The sequence below is a fragment of the Bos mutus genome, chromosome 6, assembly GCF_027580195.1.
Source record: "Bos mutus isolate GX-2022 chromosome 6, NWIPB_WYAK_1.1, whole genome shotgun sequence".
Taxonomy (NCBI): Eukaryota; Metazoa; Chordata; class Mammalia; order Artiodactyla; family Bovidae; genus Bos; species Bos mutus.
The window spans coordinates 64,508,367-64,514,632 of NC_091622.1; positions in this window are offsets into that span (position 1 = coordinate 64,508,367).

A 6,266-nucleotide genomic window follows, 5' to 3' on the forward strand; every position below is an offset into this window, starting at 1 on the left:
ACATTAACTCCAGACCTTCTGTGCATGAGGGCAGAATGTATCCAAAGTCCTGAGGGCAGTCTCCTAAAGAGGAGTCTTTAATTCAGGCCACTAGAAGCAACTGCTTGTGGAAGCCATGCAGGGACACACAGGAATTGGAAAAGAATGGAACAACAGTGTTCCCTACAATACAAACTCCAAAGTCAAGTGGTAGCTGGAGCTCTGACTCTCATGAAAACCAGGATTTAATAAGGGAGAAATTAGTGCTGAGTAACACAAAACAAGAGATTCACCAAACTAGATTTTGGAAATGAACCAGAAAAACTTTTTAGTATAATATTGGTTAATTGTTTAATGTTAAAAAATCTTGATTTTATCTTTTAAAGCTAAGTCATTTCAGTCATGTCCCACTCTTTGTGACCCTATAGGCTCCTCTGTCTGTGGGATGCTCCAAGCAAGAATACTGGGTGGGTTGCCATGTTCTCCTCCAGAGGATTTTCCTGACCCAGGGATTGAAGCCATGTCTCTTATGTCTCCTGCGTTGTCAGCCAGGTTCTTTACCACTAGCACCACTCAGGAAGCCCATTGTAAAGGCAATGTTAGTAAATTAAGCAGCTATTGTGGAATGGAACAAGCATAACATTTAGTAAGAAGTTTTAGTTTCAGCTTCCAATTTAGAGTGTAAATTTGGACAGTTAATTAACCTTTTTGGACCCCAGTTTCCTTACTTGCAAACTGAGAGTTAAAATAAGACATCCATCACTAGCCATAATGGAGACCAAATGAGGTAATAAATGCAAAAGGTGTTTTGTAACTGTGATAGTGCTCAGAATGTCAATGGTTCCACCTTGCCCATTAGTGTGTAAATTTCTGAAGGCCAAGACCTTACCTCCTCAACTATTCTCAGTGTTTAGCCTAATACCTACACTTAATTTACACTCCTTGAAGAATTAATAAGAAAACATATATTTGACAGGCAAGATTTTTGCTTTGGTATCTATGTAGGTGTGATTGTCTTATACAAATAAATTTTGCTTTGATATAAATATAATAACCCATTTCATATTTTTAGAGGCCATGCTACATACTTCATAATGAGAAGCAACAAAGATTATGAGGCAAGATCTTTTTCTGTCTTGTATCCCCTTGTCTTAACGATTTATAAACTTTTGTTTTATTGAGCAGGAATTAAGTAGATATAAATTCCAAACATTCAAACTAACTAGCAGCCATTTGCTGTCAGAATAGTCTGATTCCTTCAGAAAAGTGAACTTGCATGTGTCTGGAATGAAACTATCAGTGCTTTTCAGATTTAAATTTGTCATTGATATTTTGATGTCATCTTTTCTTAAGGAGAGGTGGAAAATATGAGGAGTTGTGTGTGTGTTTGTGAGAGAAAGAGGGATTTAGGTAAAAGAGGTTCCAGGATTGTCTAGACTTCAGAACTAGGCTACCTTAATTGGTTATTTCAGTTCTATTCATCAATTTCCTCATCTATAAAAGAAGATAATAGTATTGCTCTCGTAGTTTGTGGTACTACTAACTGTTTTAATACAGATAAAATATTTTATCAAAGCAAATCCCTTGTTTTATGCTATTATGTTTATTGCTACTCTAATATTACCAATGGTTAAAAGACACTCAGGACATTGTGAAGAGTCCATGCATATTAACTGCATAATACATAAGCACCTGTAAGGGTAAATATACATTAAAAATAAGAGGCTTAATTCTCCATGTTAAAAATAAGGGATAAGAATTCCCTCCCCTCCCTTTTCTTAGACCAGTTGCTTTAGAAATTTTGTAAGTTATTTATCTGTCTCTTTGAAATATATATTGTTGTTGAGTCACTAAGTCATGTTGGACTCTTTGCAATCCCATGGACTGCAGCATGCCTGGCTTTCCTGTCCTACACTGTCTCCTACAGCCCAGATTATTGTACCCAGCAAGGATCTCATTCAAGTATGAAGGAGAAATCAAAAGCTTTTCAGACAAGCAAAAGCTGAAAGAATTCTGCACCACCAAACCAGCTCTCCAACAAATACTAAAGGATATTCTCCAGACAGGAAACACAAAAACAGTGTACAAATTCAAACCCAAAACAATAAAGTAAATGGCAATGGGATCATACTTATCAGTAATTACCTTAAATGTAAATGGGTTGAATGCCCCAACCAAAAGACAAAGACTGGCTGAATGGATACAAAAACAAGACCCCTATATATGTTGTCTACAAGAGACCCACCTCAAAACAGGGGACACATACAGACTGAAAGTGAAGGCTGGAAAAAGATTTTCCATGCAAATAGAGACCAAAAGAAAGCAGGAGTAGCAATACTCATATCAGATAAAACAGACTTTAAAACAAAGGCTGTGAAAACAGACAAAGATGGTCACTACATAATGATCAAAGGATCAATCCAAGAAGAAGATATAACAATTATAAATATATATGCACCCAACACAGGAGCACCGCAGTATGTAAGACAAATGCTAACAAGTATGAAAGGGGAAATTAACAATAACACAATAATAGTGGGAGACTTTAATACCCCACTCACACCTATGGATAGATCAACTAAACAGAAAATTAACAAGGAAACACAAATTTTAAATGATACAATAGACCAGTTAGACCTAATTGATATCTATAGGACATTTCACCCCAAAACAATGAATTTCACCTTTTTCTCAAGCTCACATGGAACCTTCTCCAGGATAGATCACATCCTGGGCCATAAATCTAGCCTTGGTAAATTAAAAAAAGTAGAAATCATTCCAAGCATCTTTTCTGACCACAATGCAGTAAGATTAGATCTCAATTACAGGAGAAAAACTATTAAAATTCCAACATATGGAGGCTGAACAACACGCTGCTGAATAACCAACAAATCACAAAAGAAATCAAAAAAGAAATCAAAATTTGCATAGAAACAAATGAAAATGAAAACACAACAACCCAAAACCTGTGGGACACTGTAAAAGCAGTCCTAAGGGGAAAGTTCATAGCAGTACAGGCATATCTCAAAAAACAAGAAAAAAGTCAAATAAATAACCTAACTCTACACCTAAAGCAACTAGAAAAGGAAGAAATGAAGAACCCCAGGGTTAGTAGAAGGAAAGACATCTTAAAAATTAGAGCAGAAATAAATGCAAAATAAACAAAAGAGACCATAGCAAAAATCAACAAAGCCAAAAGCTGGTTCTTTGAAAAGATAAATAAAATTGACAAACCATTAGCCAGACTCATCAAGAAACAAAGGGAGAAAAATCAATCAATAAAATTAGAAATGAAAATGGAGAGATCACAACAGACAACACAGAAATACAAAGGATCATAAGAGACTATCAACAATTATATGCCAATAAAATGGACAACGTGGAAGAAATGGACAAATTCTTAGAAAAGTATAACTTTCCAAAACTGGACCAGGAAGAAATAGAAAATCTTAATAGACCCATCACAAGCACGGAAATTGAAACTGTAATCAAAAATCTTCCAGCAAACAAAAGCCCAGGTCCAGACAGCTTCACAGCTGAATTCTACCAAAAATGTAGAGAAGAGCTAACACCTATCCTGCTCAAACTCTTCCAGAAAATTGCAGAGGAAGGTAAAACATTTTAAAAGCTAAAGAAACCTTTTGTTGGTTATTAGAATACTCAGGAATAGCTCTCTCAAAGACCTGGAAACCATCTCATTGAAATGTAAACACAAGGAAAATAGAGTTTCTCAGTTTCTATGGGAGAATAAGAGCTTAATTTTGGCTGGCTTCAAATTGCTAAACTGTCTCCTGTTATAATGATATGAAAAGTTTATTTTTCTTTTGATTTTATCTAATTAATTATGCAGCCATGAAATTAAAAGATGCTTACTCCTTGGAAGAAAAGTTATGACCAATCTAGATAGCGTATTGAAAAGCAGAGACATTACTTTGCAAACAAAGGTCCATCTAGTCAAGGCTATGGTTTTTCCAGTGGTCATGTATGGATGTGAGAGTTGGACTGTGAATAAAACTCAGCGCCAAAGAATTGATGCTTTTGAACTGTGGTGTTGGAGAAGACTCTTGAGAGTCCTTTGGACTGCAAGGAGATCCAACCAGTCCATTCTGAAGGAGATCAGCCCTGGGCTTTCTTTGGAAGGAATGATGCTAAAGCTGAAATGCCAGTACTTTGGCCACCTCGTGCCAAGAGTTGACTCATTGGAAAAGTCTCTGATGCTGGGAGGGATTGGGGGCAGGAAGAGAAGGGGACGACAGAGGATGAGATGGCTGGATGGCATCACTGACTCGATGGACGTGAGTCTGAGTGAACTCCAGGGGTTGGTGATGGACAGGGAGGCCTGGCGTGCTGTAATTCATGGGGTCGCAAAGAGTCAGACACAACTGAGCAACTGAACTGAACTGAACTGAGTTAACTAATAGATAGTAACCTCAATAACCAGGTTATCATATTGTAAGCAGTCACACCGTGTGTGATCAATGATGCTGTTAAGTCCCCCTATTGTTTATCTTGAGAATATACATGCAATGGATTATATCTGCTTGGCTATAAAAAAGGTTGAGGTTTCTTTCTGTCTTGGAACCCCCTTAACATATTGATATTGCCTGTGATACATATCACATTGTGATCATTCTTACTCAATAATAAGCTGTTGTCTTTTCTATTATATTTATGAAGAAACTTTCTAAATTGATAGATTTTGTTTTCAATTGTATTTTGCCAAATGCCTTCTCTTTATATGTGGACCAAGAGATACACAAGCATTTATATCTATAGAGAAATGAAGGGTGACAACTGATAAAGAACTTCTTGATTTCTCCTCTACAACTAACACTTTAATTGCTTTGAGTGTCAGTTTAATCATCATTAAAATAGGGATAACAACACCCACTTCACTGGGTTGCTATCCTTAGTTAATTTTGTGATGTAATGTGTTAGATTTTTTTCATTAACATTCTGCTGTAGACTTTCTGTCATCAATATTTGTTTAGTTTCAGTCATCACAATTTGTGAGTATCACCAAATTTCTTGGTTTCATTAAGGATTGTTTTTGTTTAGTTGCTAAGTAGTGTCCAACTCATTGTAACCACATGGACTATAGCCCACCAGGCTCCTCTGTCAATGGGATTTTTCAGACAAGAATATTAGAGTGGATTGTCACTTCCTTCTCCAGGGGAAGTGGAGAAGGGGATCTTCCAGGGGATCTTCCAGACCCAATGACCAAACCAATGTCTCCTGCTTTGAAGGCAGATTCTTTGCCACTGAGCTACTTGGGAAGATCTTCTGCTTGTAATTTATGATTGTGACTAGAAAAGGTAACACTGAAACTGTTGGCAAAAGAAAGATCAAAATGAATGCACAAATGTTAAAAAGACCTCTACTGCTGCTGCTGCTGCTAAGTCGCTTCAGTCGTGTCCAACTCTGTGCAACCCCAGAGATGGCAGCCCACCAGGCTCCCCCGTCCCTGGGATTCTCCAGGCAAGAACACTGAAGTGGGTTGCCATTTCCTCCTCCAATGCATGAAAGTGAAAAGTGAAAGTGAAGGCGCTCAGTCGTGTCTGACTCTTAGCGACCCCATGGACTGCAGCCTACCAGGCTCCTCTGTCCATGGGATTCTCCAGGCAAGAGTACTGGAGTGGGTTGCCATTTCCTTCTCCAGGGATAGTCCTGATCCAGGGATTTAAGCCACGTCTCTCTTGAGTAGGAAGGAGGATTCTTTACCACTGAGCCACCATTGCAAAGTCTTTCAGCATCTAATTTTCAAATAACTACCTCATAAAGAGATTGCAGGAATTAAATGAAATAATGTATTGAGCATTGCCACTATTTAAGCACATGTTGACAATGAATTTTCTTCCCTGATAGGGCTCCATTTCCTAAATTTGTCCCCTCCATGGCAAGGAATTATTCAAATGGTAGAATTAAAGCATCCATAAAATTATTTAGTAAGCTTTTCAAAATGACTCTAAATAAAATGTACTCCATAATTGTGTGTGTGTGTGTGGCAGAGAAAAATTAAAGATGAAGATTGAATGAGCTTAGAATATTCAAATGGAATAACTCTTCAAAAATACTATTAGTGAAAAACCCTTAGTACATATATTTTTCTTCATTACTTGATATGGTTTAAATATCTTTAATAATAGTAAACTTGCCTGAAGTAAATAATGTATAAATCCTTTTTCCAACTGCTATTTTTCTTGAAAAATTAAAATATATTTGTGTATGTGCATATTTATTGCTATAAGTTCTTGAGCTAGCAGTATTGTTTTAAGTTGTCATATGTA